Here is a 14,233-nt window from a genome sequence, read left to right as displayed (position 1 = left end):
ATCGTGGAAATGGAAAGACTTCCCAGTTTTTTCTATTGAGACTTCTAAGGTTTTCAAGCTTATAACTTGGAACTATTTCTCCAAATGCAGCAGGACCACAGTAGGAAGAGGCGTGGACTGTAAGCCTGACCGCACATTTTTTGTTGAGCAACTACTGTGTGCCAGCAGTGAACAGGACAGATGTAGTCCTTCTCACGGAGACAGGAAACAAATTTTAATACATGCATGTGCTAGGAAGGAGATGTACATAATGATCTAAAACCTGTAACAAGGGACATCACCTATCTGGGAAACATTAAGGAAAGGAAAAGCTTCCCGAGTAGTGATGTTTGAAAAGTGAGTAGGTGTCAGCAAGCCCAGGGTGCTTGGACATTCTAAGTCCAGAGAGTAGCATGTGAACGTTGTTAGTTAATGCAGCTTTGGTGAAGTCACCTTACCTGAGTTTTTCTCATCTGAAACATCTGAGACTTAGCCTAAATGCTCCTAATCTTTTTAGGGTAAGATAATAGATATCTTTCAAAATCTAATGACAGACAAGAGCTACAAGTCCAGACAAACTCAGGAGTGTACTACACTATCATTCGAGTTAAATCACGTTGAGGGTAGGTAAGAATATAATTGATCATTATATTTATGTAGTACATGTAAATTATAAATTTGTATAATATGTATTGCTCTATGATATAAACTATCTCTGAAAGATAACAAAAAAACTAACATCGGCTGTCTATGAAAAGAGGAGTGGGGTTGGAGGGAGCATGTATTGCTTTGAATATTTGGAGGCTTGCAGTCTATGGATATATCACCTATTCATCATCTAAGTAAGTCCTTGAAGAAGTGGCTGATTGTAGGTCTAGGGCAAGAAAAGTGCAAGGTAAGCTCAACGACGTCTTGTGCTGGAAACCATGAAAAGAAAATAGAAACTGCCTTGGAGTGGTTTCCGTCGGCCAAATTTGGGTGATTTAAACTTTAAAAATACATTATGGATTATACCACTTTGAATATAACAATTCATGAGTCCGTAGTGATACTCAGAGAAAGGTGCAGTGGATGTGAAAGCTGGAAGAATGCCAGCTAACAGATGTAGAAAAATTGATAAAATCACAAAATGTAATAATTCATTCAGGAAAGAATCATCATCAACTAACAGTGAAATGTTGAGGATGAGGATTTTCACAAGCCCTCATGATATCCCAATTAACTGGACTCTGGATTTTAAAAAACTGTAAAAGACATTGCTTTTATGGGGGGATAATGTGGACAAACTATGAGGTATATGTTAGTTGACATTATTAATCTTCTTTTAGAGGTGATACTGGTATTGTAAGTTACTTTGGAAAACGTCTGCAATCTTGGGAGTTGCAAGCTGAAGTGTTTAGGGGTGATGGGTCATATCTACAGCTTACTTCAAATACTTCCATATACACTTCTATGTGCATGCACATCTACATATATGTTTATACACACATATCTACATATAAGTACATATATATATACAAAGAGGGAGATATCACAGGTTCAGTTCCAGACCGCTTCAATAAATGAACATGGCAATAAAGCAAGTCATGGGAATTCTTTGGTTTCCCAGTGCCTATAATGGATACACTATGCTATAGTGTATTCAGTATGCATTCGCATTATATCTTTTAAAAACCTTAATGTACATACCTTAATTTTAAAATACTTTGTTACTAAAAAATTGCTAATGATCAGCATGGGGTGGTGGCTCATGCCTGTAATCCTAGCACTTTGGGAGGCTGAGGTAGGTAGATCACTTCATATCATGAGTTCAATACCAGCCTGGCCAATATGGTGAAACCCCGTGTCTACTAAAAATACAAAAATTAGTTGGAAATTGCTTGAACGTGAAGGTGGGGTTTGCAGTGAGCCAAGATCATGCCACAGCACTCCAGCCTGGGCAACAGAGTGAGACTCCATCTTAAAAAAAAACATTGGTAACAATCATCTGAGCCTTCAGCAAGTCATAATCTTTTTGCTTGTGAGGGGTGTTGCCTTGATGTGGATGACTGCTGACTGATCAGGGTGGGAGGCACAGAAGGTTGGGGTGGCTTTGGCAATTCCTTAAAGACAACGATGAAGTTTGCCACATCTGTTGACTCCTCTGTTCATAAAAGATTTCTCTGTAGCATGTGATGATGTTTGATAGCATTTTTATCCACACTAGAACTTTTAAAATTGGAGTTCATCTTCTCAAACCCTGCTGCTGCTCTATCAAATAAGTTTGTGTAATAGTCTCTCTCTCTCTTTTTTTTTTTTTTTTTTTTTTTTTTTGGTCCTTTTTCTTTTTTCCTTTTTGTAGAAAATGGAGTCTCACTACATTGCCCAGGCAGGTCTCGAGCTACTGGGCTCAAGCTATTCTCCTGCCTCTGCCTCTCTAAATGTTGGGAATACAGGCATGAGTCACTGCACCCAGCTATGTAATATTCTAAATTATTTGTTGTCATTTCAGTAATGTTCACAGCATATTCACCAGAAGTAGATTTCATCTTAAAAAAAAAAAACACCTTCTTTGCTCATCTATAAGAAATAACTCCTCATTCATTCAAGTTGTATCATGAGATTGCGGCAAGTTAGTCATATCTTTAGTCTCCACTTCTATTCTCTTGCCATTTCCACCACATATGCAGTTACTTTCTTGAACTGAAATAGTAGATCCCTCAAAGTCATCTGTGAGGGTTGGAATCAACTTCTTCCAAACTCCTGTTAATATTGACATTTTTATCTCCTCCCCTAGAATGGTGAATCCTTTCCAGAAGGGTTTCACTTGGCTTTGCCCACATCCATCAGAGGAATCACTATCTATGGCAGCTATAGCCTTTCAAAATGTGTTTCTTAATACGATTTGAAAATCAAAATTACTCTTCGATTCATGGACTACAGAATGGATGTTGTGCTAGCAGGCATTTTTTTTTTCTTGAGCAGTAGGTCTCAACGGCAGGCTTAAAATATTCAGTAAACCACACAGCAAAAAGATGTGCTGCCATCCAGGCTTTGTTGTTTTATTAATAGAGCACAGGCAGAGTAGATGTAGCATAATTCTTAAGAGCCCTGGGATTTTCAGAATGGTCAATAAGCATTGCTTTCAACTTAAATGTCAACTACATTAGCACCTAACAAGAGAAAGACTGTCCTTTGAAACTCTGAAGCCAGCATTGACTTCTCTCTAGCTATGAAAGTCCTAGATAGCATATTCTTTCAATAGAAGGCTTTTTGGTCTACGTTTAGAATCAGTTTAGCATAGCCACATTCATTAATGAGCTTAGCTACATCTTCTGGGTAACTTGCTGCACCTTTTCCATCACATCTTCTGCTTCACCTTGCACTTTTATGTTATGGTGATGGCTTCCTTCCTTAAACCTCACAAACCAACCTCATCTAGCATCCACCATTTCTTCTGCAGCTTCCTCACCTCTCTCAGCCTTCATAGAATTGAAGAGAGTTGGGACTTTGCTCTGGATTAGGCTTTCACATAAGAGAATGTTGTGGCTGGTTTGATCTATCCAGACCACTTGCACTTTCTCCAGATCAGCAATAAGGCTATTTCACTTCTTAGCATTCATTTGTTCATTGGAATACCAGTTTAAATTTCCTTCAAGAACTCTTCCTTTGTGTTCACAGCTTCTCTAACTTTTAGTGGATCTTAACTTTCTACATGGCCTTGTCACTGAGCTTAATCATTTCTAGCTTTTGATTGAAAGTGACAGACATGCGATTCTTGCTTTTCCTTGAACACTTAAGGGCTATTGTAGGGTTATTTATTTGCCCAATTTCAACATTGTTGTTTCTCAAGGAATAAGGCGGCCCAAAGAGAAGGAAAGAGACTGGGGAACAGCCTGTCGGTAGGACAGTCAGAACACATAACATTTATTAGGTTAGCCATCTTATATGGGTGCAGTTTGTGGTACCCCAACACAATTACAATAGTAACATCAAAGCTCACTGATCACAGATCATTATTACAGATATAATAATACTAAAAAGTTTGCAATATCCCAGATGTGACACAAAGACATGAAGTGAGCACGTTCTTGGGAAGATGGTGCCAATAGACTTGCTTGATGCAAGGATGTCACAAACCTTCAATTTGTAAAAACTGCGATATCTGCAAAGCACAATAAAGTAAAGCACAATAAAATGAGATATGCCTGTATGGAAAATTATCAGTTGGTGAACTTAGGCGAAGAGTATACAAGTGTTTGTTATGCTATAATTTCAGAGTATACAGGTATTTGTTGTACTCTAATTTTAGCTTTTTTATTATACATAGTAATTAAATTACCATAATTCCTGTAGATTTGAAAATTTTAATATAAAAATGAGAAAAAATAAAAGCACTTTTTTAATCTCTTCAAATTCTTTTTACCATCTTTTTTTTTTTTTTTTTTTTTTTTGGACAGAATCTCACTCTGTTGCCAGGCTGGAATGCAGTGGCACGATCTCAGCTCACTGCAATATCCACCTCCTGGGTTCGAGTGATTCCCCTGCCTCGGCCTCCTGAGTAGCTGGGACTGCAGGTGCACACCACCACACCCAGCTAATTTTTTGTATTTTAGTAGAGATGAGGTTTCACCATGTTGGCCAGGATGGTCTCGATCTCCTGGCCTCATGTTCTACCCACCTAGGCCTCCCAAAGTGCTGGGATTAAAGGCATGAGCCACCACACCCAGCCTACCATCCATTTGTTAAAGGCAAAATGTTTTGAATGATTTGTGAAGATTGCATACAATTTCAGGTAGTGCCTTGCCTCTGGAAACTATCAGTGAAGAGTTATTTGGGAATCATTGATCCCTCTGTGGGTCAGCTCTGATGCTGTGCCACCTCCACCAGTCATCATTCTCATGCCAGGGCCTAATGAATTCAATGTGTTCTTCTGTGTTCATTGGACAGAGACAAGCTCTGGTGACAAAGAACTGTTATTATCTGAAGTTCATATCTACCTTCACAAGTTTGGGTCTTCAAAGATTGGGACCTCAGTAAACTAAGCAGAAGACTGTGCTTATTATTTTTCTCACAAAACGTTTTCCCCTTGTTTTTGTTTTTCTCCTTTTTCCTGCCCCTTCCACTCCAAAAGTAACAGATGATGACTCCAATTCACTTACTGCTTTCACAGTAAATTATAGCCAGCCACAGTAAATCATCCCCATAATCAAGATGGGGAATATCCAAATTATTCCCCATCTTCAGAAATAGTATGAGTTTATGGTACTACTTTACTCTGTGCATGATTCAGCCACCAATCAAAAGACCTAAATCTACAAATCTTTTAAAAATAAATATTAAAATGCTAGGGAAATAATCACTAGCATAAAATTATTAAATAATCACTAATGAAGGAAGCATCCTCTCTTTCTTTGATTTAGCCACAGATCCTGGGAAGTAGATGGAGATCTTAAAAGGCATTGGTAAAACATTCCAGCTCAGCTACATAATCCTCACTGGCAAATTGAAGCACTTAATTCTGTTAAGCTATATAACACTACCTTTCTACATCCAATCGTCAGATCCATGTTCACTTTGCTGAAGTTAAAAAAGAATTACAACCACATTTGTGAATGTCACATTTATTGAACTACATAATTTTTAATATCACTTGTGTACGTTTTATAGTTTGTTTTATTGTTTTAAAAGTCATTTGGGGCCCTAAAAGAACTAGATTTTTCCAAAGTTGTCCTTATGATTTTTTTTTCACACAGTCAGAACTAATAAAACAAAACTGTTGTAGCTATTTAATTCAAAATCTCTTGGAGTTTCAATATTTTTTCTCTGCTGGATACTAAAACCAATAAAGCTACATGAGATTTTAATTATATTCTGAATTAAACAAGACTTTCTCCAAAAATTTGGCTCCATTTATTTTAGCCATTGCTGTTGTGCAAAAGACCAAATTTGTAAGAAGAGAAGGTGTTTCTCACTTCTAATTTATCTAGAAGGAATTTAGGTAAACTTTTTGCAACTTTTAATAAATATATTTAGAGGTAAAAATCCAAGTTATCTATAGCTTGAAAGTGTCAATGGATTTTATAACAACTTGATTCTATTTATACTTATACTAAGTTTTATTATCTTCAACTGTTGGGATGACTAAATCATTTATCAAATTTCATATCAAATCATGTTTTTTAAATTCTTAACAAAATCTAATTAATTAGTGCTGTAGTGCTTTACTAACTTACAAAATGCTAATCTGATCAAATAGAAATGCCACATCTACATCATAAATGGAATCAGAACCCTGAAATACATAAGCAGTAGGCATCATGACATTGCTTCAGTGATGTTCTTTTCTTTTTTTTTTTTTTTTTTTTTTGAGATGGAGTCTTGCTCTGTGGCTCAGGCTGGAGTGTAGTGACACAATCTCGGCTCACTGAAACCTCCATCTCCCAGATTTAAACAATTCTCCAGCCTCTACCTCCTGAGTAGCTAGGATTACAGGTGCACACCGCCACATCTGGCTAATTTTTGTTTTTTTAGTGGAGATAGGGTTTTGCCATGTTGGCCAGGCTGATCTTGAACACCTAGCCTCAGGTGATCCACCAGCCTCAGCCTCCCAAAGTGCTGGGATTACAGGCATGAGCCACCGCACCTGGCCTTTTTCACATTTTATATTCTACAAGGTGCATCACATACCACTGTCATGTGGGTGAATTTTACTGACCGTGGAGCTTTAGGTAGAGATTTAAGTAATTGCTCAATTTAAAAGGTGAAGAATTCAATAATAAAAAGAGCACCCAATTCTTTAAATGGGCTAAAGGTCTGAATAGACATTTCTCCAAAGAAGATATAAAAATAGTCAATGAGCACATGAAAAGATGTTCAGCGTCATTCTTCATCAGGGAAATGCAAATCAAAACCACAATGAGATACCACTTCATACCCACTAGGATAGCTATAATGATATTTTTTTTTTATGTTTTTTTGAGACAGAGTCTCACTCTGTCACCAGGCACCAGGCTGGAGTCTAGTGGCATGATCTCTGCTCACTGCAACCTCCACCTCCCGGGTTCAAGCAATTCTCCTGCCTCAGCCTCCCGAGTAGCTGGGACTACAGGCGCATGCCACCATGCCCAGCTAATTTTTGTATTTTCAGTTGAGACGGGGTTTCACCATGTTGTCCAGGATGGTCTCGATCTCTTGACCTCGTGATCCACCCACCTCAGCCTCCCACAGTGCTGGGATTAGAGGTGTGAGCCACTGTGACCAGCCAGCTATAATGATTTTAAAAACACAAGTGTTGGTGAGGACGTGGAGATTAGGAGCCCTCATGCCTTGCTAGTGGCAATGTAAAATGAAGCAGCAGCTTTGAAAAGCAGTCTGGCAATGGCTGAAAAGTTTAAACATAAAGTTATGTGACCCAGTGATTCTACTCTTAGGTATATTCCCACGAAAGGAAAACACATGTCCACACAAAAACCTGTTCACAAATGTTCACAGCAGATTTTTTTTTTTTTTTTTTTTTTTTTGAGACAGAGTTTCGCTCTTGTTACCCAGGCTGGAATGCAATGGCGCAATCTCGGCTCACTGCAACCTCTGCCTCCTGGGTTCAGGCAATTCTCCTGCCTCAGCCTCTTGAGCAGCTGGGATTACAGGCACGCGCCACCGTGCCCAGCTAATTTTTTGTATTTTTAGTAGAGACGGGGTTTCACCATGTTGACCAGGATGGTCTCGATCTCTTGACCTCGTGATCCACCCGCCTCGGCCTCCCAAAGTGCTGGGATTACAGGCTTGAGCCACCGCCAACATTTATTTTCAAAAGAAGTCAGATGCAAAAGCCCACGTATTGTATGCATCTTTTATAAGCTTGTCCAACCCATGGCCCCATGGGTCACATGTGGCCCACGATGGCTATGAATGCAGTCCATCACAGATTTATAAACTTTCTTAAAATATTATGAGATTTTTTGTGGTTTTTTTTAGCTCATCAACTATTGTTAGTATTAGTGTTAGTGTATTTTAGTGTGGTCCAAGACAGTTCTTTCAGTGTGGCCCAGGGAAGTCAAAAGATTATACATGAAATGCCCAGAAAAGGTAAATCTATAGAAATGAAAAGTGGAATAGTGGTTGCCAAGGCTGGGGAAGTTGGGGATTAATGAAGGGTGACTGCTGATGGATACAGGGTTTCTTTCTGGAGTGATGAAAATGTTCTAACATTTATTGTGGTGGTTATTACACAACTTTATGAAGAGCCTTAAAAATTTTTTTTCTTGTTGAGACAGGACTGAGTTCACTCTTAAGCAGGCTGGAGTGCAGTAGAGCAATGTCGGCTCACCACAACCTCTGCCTCCTTGCTTCAATCGATTCTCCCACCTCAGCCTCCTGAGTAGCTGGGATTACAGGCATGTGTCACCACAGCCTGGCTAAGTTTTGTATTTTTTGTAGAGATGGGGTTTCACCATATTGGTCAGGCTGGTCTCAAATTCCCGACCTCATGTGATCCGCCCACCTCAGCCTCCCAAAGTGCTGGGATTACAGGTGTGAGCCACCACACCTGACCAGTACTACTAATATCAATAATAAACCAGGACTCATGCTGTCTGGACCACGGGTGCCTCTATTCAGCACACCAGCCTGCCCCTCTGGATCCTGTGCCTCTTAATTTGCATTTTTTTCACCAACCAGCTGCCCTTCTAATCACCACTGAGAAAGTGAGGAAAGAGGGACTTACTGCCAGAGAACTCAATGTCTGATGGAAAACCTTAAAGCCAGTCCAAATTCTGTTCCTGATTTTTAAATTTTCACAATGTCCTCTCAAATCATATGGCCACAAAATTCCACCATCCTTCACTTTAAGGAGCACTCTAAAGATTCTGTTTTGAGAAAAGGAAAAGGTAATAAATGCCAGGCCCACAAGGAAGTCGCAAGACCTGTGTTCCGCAGGGCTGCCGGCATCAGAGAGTTTGGTTCGAGAGAGGTGGGAGGGAAGCAGTGTGGACTTTCTAAACATGGAGATCCATGAGAGCGGAGGATGGCCACCTCCTAGAAAAACAGAGGCTTCATGGTAATGACATTGTGAATTAACTGGCAGGAACTCACCCTCCCCCGTTCCACAAGGACTTCATCTCAGTTCAAACAGAATCTGGCTTCCAGAAGACACACGTTTCCCCCAGCTGTGAAAATGGGGCTGAAACACTGAATTATTTGAGATGGGCTTATCAGAGAAGTCTGAGGTCATTTGGAGAGGTGTGAGAGTGGTAGGAGAAATTGCCCATGCCAAGATTTGACCCAAAAAGGAACTCCCTGACTGAAGTTATAGGCCTCACCAGAAACTGATAACACGGGATGCTTAAGAGAGGGAAGCTGGATGGTGGTGTAGTCACAGCGGTGGAGAGGGGCAGGGGAGAATGAGATAGGAAGTGGCTTTATGCTGCCACTTTTGTACTTTTTGAATTTTGAACCCGGTTTCTAGAAAGTACCTGGCATAAAGTAGGTGTGCAATAGATATTTTTGAAAAGGTGAATGAATGGAGTCAAATAAACATGATTGTTTAAAACTTTTCATTTCAAGGGTACGTGTACAGATTGGTTCTACAGATAAACTGCATGTTGCTGGGGTTTGGTGTACATAATATTTTGTCACCCAAGTTATAAGCATAGTACCCTTTAGATAGTTTTTCAGTCCTCACCTTCCTCCTACCCTCCACCTCCAATTAGGCCCCAGCATCTATTGTTCCTTTCCTTGTCTCAATGTTCAGCTCCTACTTATAAATGAGAACATGTGGTGTTTTGTTTTCTGTTCCTGCATTAGTTTACTTAGGGTAATGGCCTCTAGTTGCATCCATGTTGCTGCAAAGAACATAATCTCATTCTTTTTTATGGCTGTGTAGTATTCTATGCTGTATATGTACTATGGTGTGGTTTTTTTCTTCTTCTTTTATATGGTGTGTGTGTTTTTGTTTGTTTTTTTGGTTTTTTTTTTTTTGAGACAAAGTCTTGCTCTGTCACCAGGCACCAGGCTGGAGCACACTGGCGTGATCTTGGCTGACTGCAACCTCCTCCTCCCAGGTTCAAGCAATTCTCCTGCCTCAGCCTCCCAAGTAGCTGGGGCTACAGACGTCTGCCACCATGGCCAGATAATTTTTGTATTTTAGTAGAGACAGAGTTTTACCATGTTGGCCAGATAGTCTCAATCTCTTGTGATCTGCCCACCTCAGGCTCACAAAGTGCTGGGATTACAGGTGTGAGCCAACGCGCCTGCCCACATTTTTTTTATCCAGTCTACTTTTGATGGACATTTGGATTGGTTCCTTGTCTTTGCTATTGTGAATAGCGCTGCCATGAACTTGCAAGCTTATGTGTGTTTATGGTAGAATGAGTTGTATTTATTTGGGTGTATACCCAATAACGGGTCAAATGCAAACATGATTTTGAATTCAAGTCCTACCAATTTTACTGTGTGTTTTGGTTAGTTTCTTAACTTCTTTAAGCCCCAGTGTCCTTTAAGTAGCATAGGGGTGGTAATATCTGTCTCATAATATTATTGTGATGATAAAGTGAGTTGTTGCATTTAAATCACTAGCACAGAGTAAGCACTTAATAAATGACAGTTGGGCTGGGCGTGGTGGCTCACACCTATAATCCCAGCACTTTGGGAGGCCAAGGCAGGTGGATCATGAGGTCAAGAGATCAAGACCATCCTGGTCAACAAGGTGAAACCTCGTCTCTACTAAAAATACAAAAATTAGTGGGCACGGTGGCACGCGCCTGTGGTTCCAGCTACTCGGGAGGCTGAGGCAGAAGAATCGTTTGAACCCAGGAGGCAGAGGTTGCAGTGAGCCGAGATCGCGCTATTGCACTCCAGCCTGGGTAACAAAAGCGAAACTCTGTCTCAAAATAAATAAATAAATAAATGACAGTTGCCATGGTAATGATGATGATAATTATAATGCCAATGACAACTACAGTAACGACAATGGAGAGAAGTAGCTCAAGGGTCTCTTCTAATTCTTTTATAGTAAAATAGAGCATATCTCTAGCAAATATTGCTTGAAATAAATGTGCCCTGTCTGGATTTTGGAAATCTGTTATTATAGGAAGGTTTTCAGTTAGAAATTTACCCAGGGTCTATGGTACCTGAGGAATATACTGAAAAATATAAATACTAATAGGACTATTCATAGGACAAGGCTCCTGCCCTCAAGGAGCTTTGTTATAATGGTACTGGTAAATGAACGTCCTGAAAAACCCTAGACTATCTGATTTTGTTGTAGTTATTGTAATGGATTTAATCATAATGAACATATAACATGAAGATTCAAGAGCTGGAAATTCAATGAATCTAATACTCTAGATTCTGTAGCCACTAGTGTAGCAATGAGCCAGATATTACATGGACAATATTCTCATCTTCTTACCTTTTCTTTGGTTAGCATCAGAACTTTTTGTACAGTTCTGATGCTAAGCAAAGGTAAGAAAAGTACAGTATATAGATATATTTTTATACTATATATACATGTATCTTATACTGTATATATATACATATTTTTATACTGTATATATATATATATATATATATATATATATATATATATATATATTTCCTGTATATAGAAGGTAATGTTACCCAGTAGGTAAAAGTATGGACTCTTCTCTGAACTTCCTAACTCTGTGATGTTGGGCAAGGCATTTACACTTTCTCAGCCTGCGTTTTTTATTGTTTTGTTTTGAGTTTAGGCTTTAAAAAAGAAAAAGCCAGGCTAGTAATCACACCCATGTTATAGGGTTGTGAGGATGAAAGGTACTATTGGCTTTAAAATGTTTAGCACTCTGCCTGACCCAGTAAGTTCTCTACTTCCTCCTATTTGAGAAGAGTAGAATAAATTTTGTCTGGTGGCAGAAAAATAGTTGTTAAAAAAAAAAAAAAAAAAACTAGCTCAGGCCAGGCATGGTAGCTCTCGTCTGTAATTCAGCAATTTGGGAGGCTGAAGCAAGAGGATCTTTTGAGTTCAGAGGTTCAAGACTAGCCTGGGAAACATGGTGAAACCCCATCTCTACCAAAAAAACAAAAACTGGCTGGGCATAGTGGCTCACACCTGTAATCCCAGCACTTTGGGAAGCCGAGGTGGCTGGATCACCTGAGGTCAGGAGTTTGAGACTAGCCTGACCAACATGATGAAACCCTGTCTCTAATACAAATATAAAAATTAGCTGGGTGTGGTGGCAGGTGCCTATAATCCCAACTACTTGGGAGGCTGAGGTAGGAGAATCACTTGAGTCTGGGAGGCAGAGGTTACAGTGAGCCAAGACTGTTTCACTGCACTCCAGCCTGGGCAAGACAGCAAGACTCTATCAAAAAAAAAAAACAAAACCATAAGTCCTGCGTACCCACAGACAACTCAGGTGGGAGACGAACGGTGTCATGGCTGCTGACAGTGACGATAGCGCAGCTTCAGCTCCCGCAGCCTCCAACGGTGGTGTCAGCAAGAGCACATCTGTGGAGGAGCTAATAGCCCGGGTTCCTGTAGTAGATGTTCAAAGCAACAATTTTAAGGAGATGTGGCCATCCCTCCTGCTAGCCATAAAGACAGCCAATTTCATGGCTGTGGACATGGAGCTGAGTGGGCTGGGGACAGGAAGAGTTTGTTGAACCAGTGCATCGAGGAACGTTACAAGGCCGTGTGTCATGCTGCCAGGACCCGTTCTATCTTCTCCCTGGGCCTCGCCTGCTTCAAGCAGCAGCCAGACAAGGGTGAACATTCCTATCTGGCTCAAGTGTTCAATCTCACTCTGCTGTGCATGGAGGAGTATGTCATAGAACCAAAGTCTGTGTAGTTCCTGATACAGCATGGCTTCAGCTTCAACCAGCAGTATGCCCAGGGCATCCCCTACCATAAGGGCAAGGCATGGGTGATGAGAGCCAGAGCCAGTCAGTACGGACCCTATTCCTGAAGCTAATCTGAGCCCACCGGCCCCTGGTGCTACACAATGGCCTTATAGACTTGGTGTTCCTGTACCAGAACTGCTATGCACACCACCCTAAGAATCTGGGAACCTTCACCGCCGACCTGTGTGAGATGTTCCCGGCAGGCATTTATGACACCAAATATGCTGCTGAGTTTCATGCACGCTCCGTAGCCTCCTACTTAGAATATGCCTTCTGGAAATGTGAACAGGAAAATGGGAAGCAGTGGGCAGCGGGCAGCCCACACCTTACCCTGGAGTTCTGCAACTATCCTTCCAGCATGAGGGCCCATATTGATTACCGCTGCTGCCTGCCCCCAGCAACCCACCATCCTCATCCCACCAGCATCTGTGACAACTTCTCGGATTATGGCTGGTTGTCCCTGGGACCACAGTGTCCTCGGTCCCACGACACTGACCTTATCATTGACACTGATGAGGCTGCGGCAGAGAATAAGTGGCAATGGCGGCAATGGTGGAAAAAATGGAAGAGGGCTTTGTTGAACCTACGGGGGACACAGACCTCTGGGGAAGAAGCTAAGGATGGCCCTCCCAAGAAGCAGGTCCATGGGGATAGGCTCAAGGCTGAAGAAACTGAGCAGGAAGTGGCTGAGGATGAAACTAGGAACCTGTCTCACTCCAAGCAAGGCAACAAAAATTACTTGGAGATGAGGATTAAGGCAGCAAGGCCTGAAGTAGCTGATACAGCTGCATCAGAAGTGCCAGGGAGCCAAGCCAGTCCTAACCCAGTGCCTGGGGATGGATTGCACCGAGCTGGTTTTGATGCCTTCATGACAGGTTATGTGATGGCCTATGTGGAAGTGAGCCAGGGACTCCAGCCCTGTAGCTCTGGACCCTGGCTCCCTGAATGCCACAATAAGGTATATTTGGGTGGCAAAGCTGTACCCCTCACAGTGGCCAAGAGCCAGTTCTCTCATTCCTCCAAAGGCCACAATCAGAAGATGAAGCTCGCTTAGGGCAGCAGCTGATGCAACTTCCACCTAGCACTCAGGTGTAACAGATACTTTGGGTCTCTGTAGCCTGTAAATGTCATACTCAACTACTACTGAATTTAGGGGATGGGGAGTGTCCTGGAAGATATCAATGCATTGCCCTGGACCTCCTCCTTTAACTAGTGTCTGAGATACAAATAAGAAGGCTGACCAGCACCTGTACACCGACTTTATTTTTAAGTCTGAAAATGTCTTGGGAAAATTTTGCACACACACACACAAAATCAACAGAAGCAAGTTATGAAAATATTTGACCAGCTTCAAAAAAAAAAACCTTAGTTGAGCCCATCTTTTCTTCTCTCAAAT

The 14,233-nt window shown here is 41.0% G+C and overlaps 1 pseudogene; it reads left to right on the top strand.

Annotated features, from left to right (window-relative positions):
* Window positions 1–12,060: 12,060 nt before the first annotated feature.
* Window positions 12,061–13,903, top strand: LOC100392976 (target of EGR1 protein 1 pseudogene; annotated as a pseudogene).
* The last annotated feature ends 330 nt before the right edge of the window (window positions 13,904–14,233 follow it).

The sequence above is a fragment of the Callithrix jacchus genome, chromosome 12 (assembly GCF_049354715.1).
Source record: "Callithrix jacchus isolate 240 chromosome 12, calJac240_pri, whole genome shotgun sequence".
NCBI classification, from domain to species: domain Eukaryota; kingdom Metazoa; phylum Chordata; class Mammalia; order Primates; family Cebidae; genus Callithrix; species Callithrix jacchus.
Note: the sequence above shows the minus strand (reverse complement) of the source record. Positions and strands in the feature narration are given on the sequence as shown.